This window comes from Pezoporus occidentalis, unplaced genomic scaffold (assembly GCF_034315485.1).
Source record: "Pezoporus occidentalis ecotype Australia unplaced genomic scaffold, CSIRO_AGI_Poc_V1 ctg117, whole genome shotgun sequence".
NCBI classification, from domain to species: Eukaryota; Metazoa; Chordata; class Aves; order Psittaciformes; family Psittacidae; genus Pezoporus; species Pezoporus occidentalis.
In genome coordinates, this window is record NW_026912961.1 from 3,468,899 (window position 1) to 3,484,030 (window position 15,132).

Sequence of the window (15,132 nt, forward strand, 5' to 3'; positions counted from 1 at the left end):
CTCAATACAACTTAACCTGATAATATGGTGTTGTTCTCACAGATAGCCCTCTGGGTTTTAATCAAGTGATAGCTACCCACCAAGTGTCTTGTATTAAAAACGCACAATGTATTGCAAGAAATAGATAAAGGCAATCAGCCAATGGATCACAGTTGCTATCTGCCGGTGTTAACGGGATGAATGTAGAGCTACTTTGGACCATTTTATGAATACTGTACATTGACCTGGTTTTAGCTTGTTTCCTCTACAAATATGCAGAGCTAAATCAATACTCCCAGAAGAGGCTGTGTGTGTGTGTATGTGTGTACATTTGCCAGTGTAAATCAAGAAGAACAAAGTGGCTCCAGGTAAGTCAGACTTTAGCAAACATCTGAACAAAGATTTTTAGCAAAGAAAGAAGCAAGCTTCTTTCTAAACAGTCTTAAAGTAGGAAAGAAAAAGGGAAACACCTAAGCTCATTTTATTTTGGTGCCTTTTACAATAACAGGCTGTGCCTGCAGTAGATGGAAACACAACGCAGTGGCTCAGTAAGTCTGGCTATTCTGCAGCCCTCACTTAGTAATCATCATTAAAGAGCTCATGCACAGTACAGGAGAGAAACAGACATATTATGAAGTTTTATGCACTGTCATCCAACAATTCTGTTCTACTCCCTTAAACAAGGCAGGCAATACTTATCAACTCCTATCATATTTCCAGATTTTGGTGGAGTCTGTACCCTGGTATACAACGAAGGCAGTAACAAAAGATGCAAAGTTCCCTCTGGGATTGATTTTAGCAGCAGCAGCAGCTTTTGGCCCTCGTTCAAGAAAGCATTTAAGCATGTACTAAACACTCTCTCACCCTGAAGTCAATGTCTGAATGTATGTAAGTAAGGATGTGTTCAGGTGTTTTGCAGAATTGGAGCTGACAGAAATGAAGAGGAAAGTGATCCTCAGTTGAAAACCTGAAGTTTCCATCTCTCTACCTCCTTATATAAGGGTGTGAGAGGAACAACAACCAAAAAAGTCCTTACTGACAGATTTTAGATCTCCCATTCATCCAGAGCATCGAGTTTGGAGTTTTTCCTCCATGCACTACAGAGAGCTATTATTCTGCATAAAACTGTACAACACAGCAAATTGGTTTTGGGGCTTTCAGTGCACACCTCCCTAGGTTTATTTTATAGCTATTACCAGGAGTGCAAACCAAGAAATTAGCATTTACATTGTGCAACTTCTGTTCCATTGCTATTAGCAAAGTTGTTCTACTCCTTATTACACCACAAACTTCTGGAAAGCATTAAGAACACTGAACCACACAAATTAAGCTGTGGTTGTTGCCCAAATCATGTGAGAGAACATTTCTCCCAGCTGCGGCACTCAGATCCTCCTCTGCACTTCTCCAAAATTTCCAAGTCCTGTGAACAGCAGCTCAGATTTATGAGCGTAGAATTTGCAAAATCCTTCCATCTTCTTGAGTGGTAACTGTTAATTACCCTCTGAGAACACTGAGTGGAAACAAAAATTTTACAACAAAGCTAGTGCTGAACACAGCCTGTGCCTTTCCCATTTGTCTGCTGGCCTGCCTGTCTCTTACTCTCTGACAGTATAAAATAGGTAGACAAGGATTTCCCATCCTCAGAAACAGATCTTAAAATACATTCACTGATTCAGCTTTAAAGCAGATCATTAATCAACAATTATAGTAAATGACACAAACTAACAATGTTATTTTTTGCTCTGAAGAGACAACACATGTTAAGACATTAGAAGAGAGCAGTGGCAGTAGGCACAGAAGTCTTAAGTAGAAACGCAACATTAAATGAACTGATGGCTTGAAAAATACATAGAATCATAGAATAGTTAGGGTTGGAAAGGACCTTAAGATCATCAAGTTCCAACCCCCCTGCCATGGGCAGGGACACCTCACACTAAACCGTATCACCCAAGTCCTTGTCCAACCTGGCCTTGAACACTGCCAGGGATGGAGCATTCACAACCTCTCCGGGCAACCTATTCCAGTGCCTCACCACCCTAACAGATATCTGTTTACTGCAACAGTGTAGCATAGTATTTTGCAAAAGATTTAAATAGTATGCTCCTATTACATTTATATTCATTTATAATTTGGGAGGCAGTAGTTTGTAATATGAATTCAATTATTTCGCAACTTCACCCTACAGAAAGTAATTTGCTTTAAAATTAAGAAAAATAATCACCAGTAAACTACAAATTAGAGTTGTGTCTGAAGAATTAAACTACCGCGCTTATTTAAATAGAAATATTTATTTTCATAAATTTGAAACCATATAGTTTTATATTTCACAATCTAGTTAGCTATAGATACCATTTTAATCTTTGATTTCTCTGCTTAATAAAGTAATAAGTTAAAGCTCCCTACCAGAATGATAAAGCAGCTAATTATCATTAGCATATACAGGATGAGTATCATATTGAGGAAATGCACACTGCTTAATGGTTTTATTGCTTCAAAGATGGATCAGACCTGATACCTATATGGAAAGAGCTTGCTGTAGTATCTCACCTGGTATTAGCAGAAAAATGGAGACACTCATCTACTGGCAGCAGTCAGAATCTCATTTTCCAAACTGAAATTTAGCCAGTGTATTAGGACTAACATTATTTTGCCTCAAGAGCCAGTTACTACAGAACAAATCTGAACATTCTCACTTTTAACTGTCCTACCCCTTTCCTTGCATGGAGCCAGTCAATCAATACCCCTGCAGTACTAGCTTCTTTTCCCTTCAACACGTATATGTACCTGCCACACAAGGATTTTGACTTCATGGAATTTCTGGTATTGGTGCCAACAGATGAAATTTATTTGCTGAGTAATAAAGATATGTCTTGTACATAGCCAATGAGCTATTGTCTAGATCTTCCTATGGACCTAACACCTACTAGTTTCAAGGGCCAACATTATTACCCAAAATGGTTTCCCACTATTGTTTGCAGTAGCTTATCAATCAGCCTATAAACACTTGTAAAGATTTATCTTCAGTGAGAAATACCAGGATGTAACAATGTCCTCATGGTTTCCACTGACATCAGATTCCTTACATACAATCCTGTGCCCACCCACACTTTGGTTCCTGAATGTGCAAATCTACATACTCCAACAGAGGTCCTTACATTTGCAGATTGTGGAAGAAAACCTCCATTGAAACACACTGTTTAGTTGTCAAGACTCCGCACTGTTCCTTGATTTAAACATTGGTACTCTCCTAACAGCTGCCTTTGAAAAGCTGCAGTAGGATAGCTACTTAAAGAAACCAAGTGATTCAGCATTATGACTTGGCAGGCTGTAACTTAATGGACCAGAGTCCTCATTTTAGTAACTATTAAAATTTATAGAGAAATAACGTCTTTTCACACTGCTGTTTTCTTCAATAAAATGCATTAATCTACTAGAGAGTAGCATTTTCCTACTAACCAACACTTGAGTTTGCTCATATACAAGAATTAGATCAGACACAGGAAAGTAGGTTATGTTTAATTTCTGTTTTAGTGAAATGTACTACTTTTTCATATTCTGCTTAGGTAGAACATTTTTATTCATGTTAAATACACTGCAAAATGCTGACAAAAACAACTGAACATACACATTTACAGAAAGGCTGAGTATACTCCCTTGTTCACAGAATTTGCTTAAGAATTGGAACAGTGTGTTTCTAGTGCTGGACCAACAGTATCTTTTGCACTAGGCTGCAAGGCATGGCATGCTATACTTCAGTCTCTGTTTTGGGCAATGCTGAGTACAGTGCGAACTGAAAAGGTCTTCGACCACAAAGACTACTCTGCTTTCCCGCCAACACTGGCAGGGTGCTGCTCCAGGTGGAGTACCAGTGCCACAAAGGCACAAATCAAATAAACAGAGGGACATACAAGCCTTTTACGCAGCCCTAAAATCCTCACCAGTAACATTTTGCATAATTCATGCTTCAAACTGCTAGGATAAAAAAGAATAAATAAATTAAAAAAAAAAAATCACCTTTTAATCCCCAGCTTCCACTGGAAGTTATCTGCATTAACAGAGATGACTCACACTGTAACATGGCAGAAGAGGAATCAATATGGTCAGGCTGCCATCCAACTGCTCTCAAATCCTGCAAACCCCAAATCCCCATATGCTGGCTCCTGCAGATGAAGACCTGGCCTAACCAGACTAAGTGATAATCCATGTTAATAGTAATGACTAGAAATGACAAGATGAAAAGCCCTTTCACATGATAAAGCTGGTAACTCTTTACATGACTGTTCCCAAGTGTAGCCTCACTATTATGCCAAAATGATGCATTTGGAGTGTCATAATTAAAACAATAATTCACAACAAAGTGGGAATTATGAGATAATTGACCGTCCTGAAGTGTTAAGCAAACTGCAGTAAAAGCCAAGGATGCTCAACAGTAAGGTCAACTATGGTATAATTATCTGAATGACATTATTGCTGTTATAAAGTCTGTTGAAAGTATAGAAGAAAGTATAAAAATGGATACAATATGCATTGCTGGCAAATGATCAGGCAGTAATGCTGCTTGGATGGCTGGTTCCAATGTTATAGATGGACATTCGAGCACCAGAGCTTGGACTCAGGCATGGCTCCAAAAAATACAAGAAATGAGTGCTGTGACTTCTGACATGCCAGGGATGAGACAGAGAACGTTCTCTGGTGAATAACATGTGGTATGATGTAGGAGAACCAAGCAGAGAGGTGACAAGACAGAGCATAAGAAACACCCAGGAGAGAGGAAGGGGCAGTCCAGCACAGCCCTCTGAGACCAGAGAGAAAAACTGTAACCAGAAGCTCCGCACAGCAAACCTTCTGCAGGGCTTTAACTACAAGGCAATATCCATCTGTCAAAAAAAACCCACCATTCATTTACATACACCCGTGGGCACAGGTACATTAGTTTTATTAAACTGATGGAGATGGTGTGAAAGGCTGTGGGCTGCTCTAAAAACACCATATGGAGTGTTTGCATAGTGTTTGTGCTCCTGAGGTCACCCACACGTACACTGCTACTATGCCTTTTTGTTGTTATTATTACTACATTACTATTATTGCTATTACTACACCCCAGTATCCACTCCAGCCTCACAGATTTTGTGCTCTTGAACTTCGCAACGTCCCACCCTTTTCTGTACTTAGGCAAGCAGATTTTCCTTACCGTATTTTTCCCTTTAGAAGAGATTCGGAGCAGCCCTGCAGAGAAGGACGTGGGGGTCTTGGTCATTGAGAAAATGAACATGAGCCGGCAGTGCACACTCGCAGCCCAGAAAGCCAACCGTATCCTGGGCTGCATCAAAAGGAGCATGACCAGCAGGTCAAAGGAGGTGATCCTGCCCCGCTACTCTGCTCTCATGAGACCTCACTTGCAGTATTGTGTGCAGTTCTGGTGTCCTCAATATAAAAAGGACATGGAACTGTTGGAAAAAGTCAAGAGGAGGGCCATGAGGATGATGAGGGGGCTGGAGCACCTCCTGTATGAACATAGGCTGAGAAAGTCGGGGCTGTTCAGCTTGGAGAAGAGAAGGCTGCATGGAGATCTCACCGCAGCCTCCCAGTATCTGAAGGGGGGCCTGTAGGGATGCTAGGGATGGACTATTCATTAGGGACTGTAGTGACAGGACAAGGGGTAACAGGTTCAAACTTAAACAGTGGAAGTTTAGATTGGATATAAGGAATAAATTCTTTACCGTTAGGGTGGTGAGGCACTGGAATGGGTTGCCCAGGGAGGCTGTGAATGCTCCATCCCTGGCAGTGTTCAGGGCCAGGTTGAACAGAGCCTTGTGAGGCATCCCTGCACATGGAACTAGATGATCTTCAGGTCCTTTCCAACCCTAACCATTCTATGATTCTGTGACAAAGCTTGTGATAATTATTTTTAATACAAACTATGGTTAAAATGCACACTTTGAAGTTTTAGATAGCATTTTTACCAACTAATTAACTTCACTAATTGCAAAATTAATGAAGTTAATTAGTGGATAAAAGTGTCATAAAACGCATCAAAGTCTAGATGTGCAGTGCTGCTGCAAGAGCAACGAGATGGTCACAAAGAAGTCCAGAATAAAAAGAATGTGTGGGCTCAGTAGTTTTGGATACACAAGCGCTCTCAAAAGTTTTGCATGCATAGAAGTATAGGTATGTACAAGCATTATGTATATGAGTGCCATTTCTTAAAAAGTATCTGTGTAGCTGTTTAGCAATCTGCTTGCCCTGGCAGTACCACTGCGGTATTTAATCTAAGCTAATTAAAAGCATCAAAGTCTAGTTGTTATGAACTGTTATAAAATGAGCAATAAGCCACTACAGTTGTACATGTTAATTCCAGTCATGTATTTCAACACACACTTATCAATTTACTGGCAAAGCTAAGCAGGCCACAGAGCAGGAGCTGGAGATACCTAGCAACTTTAACGTATAATCCTATCAGCATGTGCTGTTGTTTCTCCAGCCCCTCCTGGTGTACAGGTGCATGGTTGTGTCAAGAAAAGTAGGTGTCTAAAAGCAATGGTGAGGGCTGCTGGCTACCCTTTCACAGATGGATTTTTGCAATAAATCCTTTAAAATACAGCTTCTCCAGTAATCGCTGACTGAAGGACATACCACACATAAGTCCTAATCACTACTGACACTTTGAGGGTCAAAGGATGGAGAGAAAAACTAATGCATCTTAAGTACAAGCAGTGAAGCAGCAGAGGAACACAGCTGTGAGGCAAAAAGTAAAGACAGGTTTAGGTTAACGTGTATCTTAGCACAGGCACATGGAGTAAGTGAAATCAAGGAGTGTGGCAAGAATAACAAGCACCCTTTGGTAAGCAAGATAATTTGAACAAAGGACCTGGTTTCAGCAGGGAACATAAGAAAAAGAAACAGATGGGCAGGAAAAGGAGTTAAACACTTCTGATAGGTTTACAGAAGCTTCAAAGTTCACAGATTACATTTACCATCAAGTCTGCTCTTGTCCACATCTGCCAACTCGTAAATATTGAATTTAACTGATGGAACACAGCCCAGGCATTGTCAAACATTCTCCCCTCCAATCCACAAAGCAATTCACCTGATCCATTCTCCATTTACCACACAGCACTTCAATCTCTTCCCCTTTGAACGGACCCCAAACTAAGACCACATGCTTCCACACACAGCAGAGCAGGTAATCCGGACAGAATGAAAAGATTTGCTAGAAGGTGTTAAGGCACAAGTTGCAACTGGTATGGACAATACAGAAGGTGAGCCCCAGGGCATGTGCAGGCTGCAAAGGAATTCTGTCCTAATGATCCCAGAAAAGATAAGCACTCCCAGTGCAAGCCTGGAAACCTACCAAAGAAATGCTTCTGGCAGTTTAGACAAAAAAAACAACAAACCAACAGCCAAAAGCAGGGGCAAACCTGCATGCTGGTCAACACATCGTACAAAGCCCTAAATGTTACTTTTACCAAGATCAGACACACTGAAATGCAGGGGTCAAAGACCACCAAGTTACAGAAATCCAGAAAAACTGAGGGTAAATATAATCCTCAGAAATCTGAGGAACACAGCGGTGCCAAGGAAATGCAGAACTACAGCTCTCCTCTCCTCAAATATTTATTTGGGGTTCCAATTACTGATCTTTCATGCCATTTCCTTCAGCAGAGACCCAAAACATTTTGAGCAGCTCTAGCAACAAACAAAAACAGAGAGGAGAGTATTGGGAGTTAACTTGGAAGAGCAAAGAACGCATGCAATCACAGGGTAAGAGAAAAAGCTCAACCAGCTGGACCATTCAATGCAGCAATTTAACTGTGGGCTCACCACGAGAGGGAGAGAGCAGGATAACCAACAGCCTGCATTACGGGCTTTGATGCAGTGAAGTGCCACAATGCAAGGAAAAGCAACAGCCCTCCATCAGCCCTCATCAAAAGGCGATGATGGACACACACAGAAAATTCCCAACACCCCACACATTTACAGAATATTAATACTAATTACATTTTCATAGCGACTGAATTTAAACAAAGTAATTTGGGCTTTAGAATAGTAAGAAAACACTAACAAGGGAATGTTTTATGATAGCCATTAAAGGCTGTGTCAGTATGCTTCACACTTTGTCAAAAAAATTCCTGCAAGAATCACAAAATCCCTCTGAAGAACAACTGGGTTTTGCTTAGAGCCCTCTTTTCAGACCAAGCACCACAGTTAAATTGTTATCCTTTCACTTTGCACAGTGATAAAAATGGACTGTATGGCATTGTGCCATGCTGAACGCAAACACTTTCCTGCAGCAGCTCAAGCCACAGGGGTTATAAAAATCTTGTCAGTACTGGCAATACAGGTTAGGAGGTAAAAAATATACACCCCTACACCCCACAGATTTTGCATGCTAACTAGCATTGACTGGTCTTTAAGCACTGCCTTCTTCTGGGATAGCGAAGTGGACTGTTTTCATATGACAGGTCCTAACACAGCACTCAAGCAGATGCCAGATTTGAGGCACACACTTTGATCTCAGGAAAGTCACAAGACAGATAAAGAAATCAGAGGAAAGTACATATGTGCTGAACTTTAGATGCCTACTGCTTGCTACTCTGAATCTGGACCTCAGCCTCCTGCAAAAGTAACTGTCCCCAGTCTCATTCTTCAAATCAAGGATTCTGGTAAGTGGAATGGATGGAGGAGTGGTGGGAACACAGATCCTGCAGTCAGCTTTAAAGCGGTTACATCAGTATGTAATAGCACATTATATGTACAACACCTACTTTGAAGACTGAAAAAATAAAACACACGGTTTTTTCTGCCAGATTTTGAAATGCATTTCAACTCCTGAACATCCTAAAGCTTTGCCAAGAGAAGCTGCAGTAGCTTTTATTTTTCTGGACTTTTCATTATTTGTATTTGACAGGTCATGCTGTTAATTTTTTAAACATTAAAAGCACAATCAAATACTAACTTCAGGCTAGCTGGAAATGTTTTGATGTCAGCAATGAGCAGCCAATACATTTTTAATTCAGGCTAGAGGAGAGGAAAGGCAAAAATCTTCCTCTTGTACTCCCCTCTCACACTCTGCCAAGTAGTTAAGTGTGGTAACCAGCATGTACACACATGACCTTCTGTTCTATTCAAATGAGCTATCTTAGATAATTTGTGAAGACTGTTCTCCCTCATTTAAGTACTCTGTAATATGATACATCTTTCCCTTTGCTTTTGTTAAGAGAAGACTCCAGTAATCTCCTGAAAACAGCATTCTGGCAAGCACTCCTAAATTATGTAATTCACTAGGTTCAACTCTACTGTTACAATCATTTGCAAGGAAGACGGGTATAATACATTATTATAGCTATACAATCCTGAGTTGAATTTTCCTTGGCTGAATTCCTAACACTTTAATGCTGAAATTGATCTGTTTTAAAAACATTATTTGAAAGGTTTTTTTAAATAACATACATGCTCAAGCTCTTTTTTTAAATGATTTAGAAATGAGCTGATGGAAACAGGAGACCAAAAAAAACCCACCCAACCCACCCAAAACCGAAACAAAATGAAAACAAAAAAAAAAAAACAAAAACAAACCAAAACAAAAACAAAAAAAAAAACAAACCAAAAAGTAACCAAAAATTCTTGTGTTCTCTAATCTAGCATTAAGCACATTTTAAAGAACAACAAGCAAACAAGAAGCATGTTTCCAAACAAACTATTGCAGTGTACAAATTACCCAGCAGGGATGGAGATAATACCTATGGTGTGGGTTTAGATCTGAGAAGAAGCTGACATTTCATCAAGGTTGTCTAGGAAACCATTTTAAAAAATTGTTTATAAAACAAAATGCACGATGTTTATTTTGTTTGGAATGTGTCTAGAGAAGCTGGCAAGTAACAACTTCATTAAAATGACAAGTTCAATGTACTTTTCTTGTTGACTGTAAAAATCCTCCCTGTGAGCCAATTAGGAGCGTGGAGATCAAAGCCTCAGCAGCACTATAAAACCAGGAGTTACAGGGTTAAGGGAAGGCCTCTCCAACATTCCTCAATATGGAAAATTTCCTCTAACTACCATTCACTCAGGTGGTGCAACATCAAAGAGAAGTATTTTTGAACTTGCTTTGGAGTATGCTACAACACCCATATTTTAATGGACACCTACCCAGTACAGTTGGGAATTATTTCAGTTGTAAAGACAACTGAAAAAGATGCTGGGAAGGATGCATGGGATAACTTGTGAAATAGATTTCTCCGTTGGCAAGGGTTACTGAACCCCAGACTGAAGCAGTTTGTCAGAGCATTACTTCTTAGTAGCTGCCAAGACCTTGACTTTTTAAGGGAGAAGTCAGAATAGCTAGCAAGGTATTATCTAGTGCAAGGCTTGACTATTATGATGATCTCTGCTCACACCATCTTAAAATTCGACATCCATGTAGGGCACATTTGTCCTGATGAATGTGGAGACTTTATGTCGAATACACAAACTGCTCCCACCAAGTTTCTAGCTAGAATTTAAGAGGCTGAGTTTTAAGTCACACCACTGTTTACTTACCAACACCTTGAGCTGCTTTGACCAACTGCTGACTCAGTTTCCTTGCAACGCCACCTTACTTACTGTCATTAATGAGCTAAATTCTGCCCTAAGACAGAAAAAGCCTGATTTTAAAGTGAATCTGCATTGCCGTTTCCCACTATGATAGGGACCAAATCTGAACCTGCTCAGTCCATCCCCTTTCATTTCACTCTCTTCCCTGCCCCCTGTCTTACATGTGTGAGGTGAAGGACAGGCTTTCTGTTTTTGTTGTGACTGGTAAGACCATCAGACAGCTCATTGTGTGTAGACTTTTAGTTCTGACAGTAAACGTAAATTTCCATTTAAAGGCACCTAGAGCACCAGATGGAGCCCTTACAGTGAGCAAGTGTAACAAGCTCTTTCACAGCAGGCACAATTGTATCTGGAGCTGCAACCTACAAATGGAAATCCTTCTTCCCGGCCTACATGCTCTCCCCACAGGGTGCTTTCACTACTGACAAAAATCACATTCCCAGATCCACCTCTGGGGCTGCTCTCTCTGCAGCAGCATTGGTGGAAGCCTGGAAGATTCCTGCAGCTGCGCAGCAGCCCACGCTGGGCACCTTGCTAGCTGGCAGCAGAGCAGTGTGCAGACAATCCTGATCCACCGCTGAACAATCTTGCTCCATGTAAAACAAAGCCCTGCTAGCACGGCTCCGGGCCAGAGGTAATGCCATGGGGAACAGCTCAGGCACAGTGCTGGGTTGCCAGAGTCAGGCTGCTGGTGGGTGGTGTGCTACCAAGAGGGTAACATTAGCCACAGGGATTCAGCACTGCTTGGTGGCATGGTGTATATATGCTGTGCAATGGCTAGTTCTCGCAGGGGGGACATTGCATACATGCTCCCCTTGCCATAACCTTCCCAGCAGTGTGGTGGGCTTCCTCCGATTCTGCTACATCTAAAACCCTCTGTGATACTGAAGGATCCACACTATTGAACGCCAAGGAAGGATGAAAATTCAACCAAAGCTTCTCTTCTGAGAACACATGCAGAGATTAGTAGTCAACTGAAACCAAAATTAGCCCAAAAAGACTGACCTGGCAAACTAGCCCACACAAGCTACCACCAGAAAGAAGCATGCTCTTGTCATGCATGGGACTCAAATCCACTGAGGGGTTTAAAGGAAAAATTAGGTAAAAATGGATCACAGGGTAATGCTGTGATCTAGAATCATAGAATAGTTTTTGCCTGAGGAAAAAAAAACCAAACAAAAAAACAAAACTGGGGAGGTGGAAAACTACGTTTATATTTGGGAAATCTAGCTTCAGTAGTCTCAGCTCTTTTGTCTGATTGTGTGAAGTCAATTAAGCCTCTTCATGCCTCAGTTCATTATCTATAAAATAAGGATAATTTCAGACGCCTAGAGAGCATTTCCTTCCCTTTCAGGGTTGTTGTGAGGATTAATGTATTTAAGATTTGGAGGTTCTCCAGTATAAGAGCCATGGATCCATTAAATACACTAGACTGAAACAGAAAAGTAAGAGAGCAAGAGAGGAAGGGACAGGGAAAAATAAAAAATAAAAATCAAATCTTCCTTGTATTAGAAAAAACCACAACTAGATGACTAGAGCAATCCAGCTACTGTAGCAGACAGCCTACACTGAACTCCAGAAATGAGTATGTCTACAAATAATAACCTTAACCCATTTTTTGTTTGCAGAAATCTGTATCACACAGACACAGGAAATGTAAAAGAAGAAACACTTCCGCACTGTATGTAAAACTGTCGTCAGCTAAACTCACAAGACCCTAAAGCCACTACATCTGACATGTAACTAACTTAATGCTCTTAATCTCAGGAAGAAAATACTGCTGGTGGTTGTTGCTGTTTTTTAAATTACCCATGGGCAACAGAATTAGCCAGGAAATGTGCTACCTGCAAGCTTGTCTTTGAAATTATTTTTCTCAAATTAACCTTATGTATTTGAAATGTGAACAAAGCCAAAGTTGCAGCTGCCTAATAAACTCAAACCTGTACTTCAGAATGTGTAAGGCCTTCTCAAAGACAGCCAGATGTCAAATTAAGCTCCCTAATTTAAAAAATGCAGAGCTGGTCTTCCTATCATCACTCTTTTTACTAGAGCCCACAAAGTATACAGTGTTTTATTGCTTTTTGCTATGCAGTGCTTGTACTTAGATCACTCCATAAATAAGAAAAACAATCAGGGTGTGTGCTGATCTGATTAAAATACAATGTAAATGACATGCAAAATAGGTAGAGCCCACTGGCTCATGGCAAGTCGCCAGTAAAGACCTTCTGTGCTGAAGGTTGTGCATCACTGATTTAGGGCATCATCTCCATCATACTTTTACTCAAGTCTCTTTATTTTACAGTTTCCTACTCTACGTTGTTGAATGTTCTTTGCCATCTCCACTCTTATTCCTACCTGGATAGTTTAACTCCCCATTTTCTACTATCTGGCAGGAGACTATGCAAAAAAAAATTTGCGCCATGATGCATAATCATTTTGTGATTTGGGCAAGTCCATACCCAATCTCAGCCAATGTAGCATACCACTTCTCTCTCCTGTTTGCTCCTCTAATCATTTAAAACTATTGTTATGCCAATGCAAATGCTTTCCAGAAGCACTTTCTTGCTCCAGGTCTCGCTTCCAGAAACCCATGCCTTATCCTGGTAAGGCACAGCTTGGGGCCCTCCTTACAGGTCTGCAAGCAAAGCAGATTAGCCTGAAGAGCTAATTCTGTGTGACCAAGTACAGGGTACATTTCACATGAAATCAGAAAACTATTCAAGCATGATTAAAAAGCATCCAGGCAATGCCACAGAACATTCACGAGTTTTTTTTTTCTGAATTCACACACAATTTAGAGGATCCAAAACTGGATTTCCCAAATGCTGTGCCGACATGATTACAGAATATTTGTTTTGATTGGGCTTTAAGTGCCTACTTTTCAGAGATTTCTCATTTTTTCTTCATTCAAGGTTGAAATTTGCTATGATAATTTCTTTAGACCCCTGCAGAATTGTTCGCGGTATTCCCCAAAGAGGGAGACAAAAAGAATTGGGGATTCATCATGCACAAGCTGATATTTACAGTAACACCACTCCCAGTACATGTTGGCTGGAAATAGCTTGGTATTTCTTCACTTTCTTTAATATTTCTAGGATTAATAACAGATTCAGGCCCTGATCTCATAGTATTCAACATCTGAGCAAAACACTTCTTGCTGACGTCCAAAGGGCTGTGGTTTAGCACAACAAACATGCTGCATCTTACAAGAAACCTTAGCCATGGCAGCAGTAAAAGGCAATTTCTTCCTTATCTCTTTTTGTGCTTCCCTTATCTCACTGCAAGGAGATTAGGAACAATATGGCAACTGTAAGAAAGGGGGAATAAAGAAAACACAGATGATTGCTCAAAGTGGGTACATAAATGTCACTATTACCTTGCTACTATGGTGTTTGGTTTTAGGACAACCTGAAACTAGATGAAGGTAGGCAACAAAAAATCCCTGTATGGGACAACATTGGTGCTCTGAAATCCTGTGCGTACCTCAGATACCACCAGATGCACACATGACAGCAGAGGCAATGTGCCTTCAGACAGCAACAAAAACCCATGTCTTCTCCTTTCTTTGCAGTGGTGTCTTCACCTGTGAACTCTCTTTGCCACTTTCCAGCTGACCTGCAATCTGAGGTTGACTGCTACAAGAAAGCTACAGCCAGAATTAGAAATCTGAAGCATCTCTCCTGCCAACCGTTAAGACCTTCCAGATCATACACTAACTTCCTCCATGACTAGCCAAAGTATCCATATTTCACAACACATTAAATGTGTTAAGGGTCCCAAGCAAACAATGCTCAGGCTCAAAATTCAAGAGCCAGAGATGGCCAGAACATACTTGCATCTTCCCCAGGGCCAAAACCACCTTTCCAGGGAATATATCCTAAAGTGACTCTATTCTTTGCTTCTATTCTTTGCCATCCCTCAAGATGGATTTGAAAAGAAAGGACAGCTGGCAAAAGAGAAGAAGCAAGTGACAAAACCATGAGTCAGAGGTAAAAAGGTTAAGTCTCCAGGAGCCAGAAACCACAAGGATAGGCATCTTAGGCACGTATTTCTAAATGCCTTCCCTCCTTCTTCTCTTCCTAAAAGACTAAATGCAAAATGAAATCATCTTACAGAAGGACAGCCGCTTCCCCCCTGTGCTCAATCATTCCAGTCACACTATGTTGTCCAGTAACCTGCATTGATAATTCCTCATGAATAAAATGCCAACATTATCATCCACAGCTATGTTGTTGACATGCTTTTGCTATTTCACTAAAAATACCATTAATTTTCTGGCTTCACAACAGCTGAGCTACTCCCCATTTGAATATACAAAAGAGTATTTTGTTTAAACCAAATTAAAAACGTTCCAGTAAATGACTTCAATTTTGCTGGCTATACTACTTAGTGTATACTGTTCTATTTAATCCTTTCTTTTCTCAACTCTATGCCTTCCACCTCCCCCTCCTTTTCTTTCTTTCCATTTTTTTTCTTTATACTTTCTCCCATTCCTTTTTATACTTAATCCTTTCATGCCAGGAACTGGATTTGCCCAGCAAGACATCCACAGCTTCAAAAACG

General features: G+C 40.5%; 1 protein-coding gene across 6 annotated transcripts in view; it reads right to left on the minus strand.

Annotated features, from left to right (window-relative positions):
• Positions 1-15,132, minus strand: part of LOC134175180 (transducin-like enhancer protein 4) — a 100,134-nt gene that overhangs the window by 14,696 nt on the left and 70,306 nt on the right. The gene's annotated exons all lie outside the window — the stretch shown is intronic.